This window comes from Alligator sinensis, unplaced genomic scaffold (assembly GCF_000455745.1).
Source record: "Alligator sinensis unplaced genomic scaffold, ASM45574v1 scaffold584_1, whole genome shotgun sequence".
NCBI classification, from domain to species: Eukaryota; Metazoa; Chordata; order Crocodylia; family Alligatoridae; genus Alligator; species Alligator sinensis.
Genome location: NW_005842419.1, coordinates 450,030 through 452,360, shown reverse-complemented (window position 1 = coordinate 452,360; position 2,331 = coordinate 450,030).

Genomic DNA, 2,331 nt, shown 5'->3' with positions numbered 1-2,331 from the left:
TTGCAGGGACGTGTAGCTTTCCTTAACATAGAGAGCTACCCCCCCGCCCCTTTTCTCTACACGATCCCTCCTGTACAGGGTATAGCCATCTATCCCCGTGGTCCAGTCATGGGTGGAGTCCCACCAGGTCTCCGTTATCCCTATGACATCGTAATTGTTTGCACTGAGCAGGAGAATGAGCTCCTCCTGCTTATTCCCCAAGCTCCTGGCATTAGTTTACAGGCAGGCAAGTGCCCCCTGGGGGGCTCCTTCCTTGCCCACAGATTTTACCAGGGCTGGGGCAGGGGTGGGATCCCTTAAGTGCCGTGATCCGCTGGCTTTGCAAGGATTGCTCAGTGGGCCAGCAGTAGCGGTAGTCCCCCCGTCCCCCAGCGGGCCTAGTTTAAAGCCCTCTCAGACTCAGTCCTGATCAAGAGAGTAACCTCAACTGGTCAATACTGGGGCCAGGACCAGGACAGTCAAAAGGGCCAGGGGCCCACCGTGAGGGATGCCCAGAGCTAGGAGGGCTTGGCGTTTCCGACTGGCCTTGGAGGTGAGGTGAGGCTAGGGCCTGTATGGCCAAAGGTCCCGGGGGGACCACACCCGAGAGGGGAAAATAGTTTGAGGGAGCTAGATAGCCTGAATGAAGGTGGGGTAGGCCCCCTGATTCGAGGGATCTTGGAGGGGTCCTGACAGGAGGATTCTAGGGCCCAGTGAGAGTAACAGCTGGATGCCATCTGCGAGGCATGGGCTGCGGTGTAGAGGAGGTATGGAGCTGCAGATAGTGCCCCCTGGCATTGGGGCAAGGAAATGGGCAGCCTCCTGCTTAATTAACAACAATTAATTAATTAACATCAAGGCATGGCAGGAAAGAAGGTGGGCGGTTGGCCCAGAAACAGGTGAGCAGGCCAAAGTCAAATTGTCCCTGAGAAGGCCCCCTGTTACAGACCTGCATGAGTTGAAAAAGCAAAATTACTCACAACGTGGTACCAGTTTTAGAAAAAAGTGTGGTTTTATGCAGATCAATGTAAACTGGTTTAGCTTTGCATGTGGATGCTCTAATATAAAAAACCTGGTTTATATCGGTTTTGCCTGCTAAACTGATATAAGCCAGACATATATGTAAAGTTACACCATCTTACTGAAAATAATTTGTGGGCTCGTCTGCTCTAAGATACTCCAGAAATTCAATCCAAAATAACTAAAAGGGTGAATTTAAAGTGCATTAATTAAATTGCACTGAATCCCGGTTAAACAGTCTCATTCAGAACTGAAGTGGGTCTAATTGAATTTTACTTACTTAATTTGAAAGTGGTGAGAGAAATCACAGTACGACCACATTAATTCTGAATAAAAGTTTAATGCAGCTTAACCAAGCAACTTTAAAAAGTGTATTCATAGTAGTTTTACTGAGAGTATCAACGTGGGCAATCCCTGAGTTTAACCAGTACAAGTTATAATCCAAAGAGCTCCTGGGAAAAGGTGGATAAGAGACTTCCAGATGAACAGTAGAAAAGCCCTGTGCTCTTAGAAGAAGAGGGGGTGGTGTTTCTTTCAACTGTTTCTGTTCTAGATGCTGGCACTGTTTGGATCAGACTTTGAAGTACAAGACAAGGTTACTCTCCAGCGGCCATGTCTATACAAGCGGAGGACTGCACAGTTCTTGCTGTGCAGTCATCTAGTGTCTGCATAACTAAGTAGTAAATGACTGCGCTGTATCCAGTGTTACTACACAGTAGCATCCACACAGTTTTTTCTGATGCTGCTGCACAGTAGTGTTTTATGTAGATGGGGCCAGTAAGCACAACATGACTTGTAGGCCTGTGCTAGGCTAGTTTTCGCTTCGGATGTGGATTTGGCCGATCCAGGGGACAGTGATTCGATTGGGTGAATCGAACCACTGTCCCAAATAGATTTGGATGAATCTGATTCAGAGATTCTGGTGCTTCTGAATCTCCAAATCAGCCAGGCCCATCCCCCACCCCCTCCAAACCCGGCAATGGCTGCCACGCCTGCCCCAGCTCCCGGCGCTTGGAAAAACAAAAAGCCCTGACTCAGCGGGTGCTGCCGGGTGGGGGGCGATCCCCGTTGCTCTCTACTGCCCCATGCTGCATGGGGGGCTCGGCACAAGCCCCCTGATACACCCCCAGCTCTCCCAGCCTCACCATGGCTGTCCCACCCCCCATGGCTCTGGCCCTTTAAGAAAAAAAAAACCCGGGAAAACTTCTGCACTCACTGCTCCTGCTGGCAGGGAGTGATCCCCGCTGTCCCTCACCATGTGGGGAGCCTCCTGAAGCCCCAAAGCTGCAGGAGCAGTGAGTCCTGAGGCTTTTCTCCATTTTTTTTTTTTTT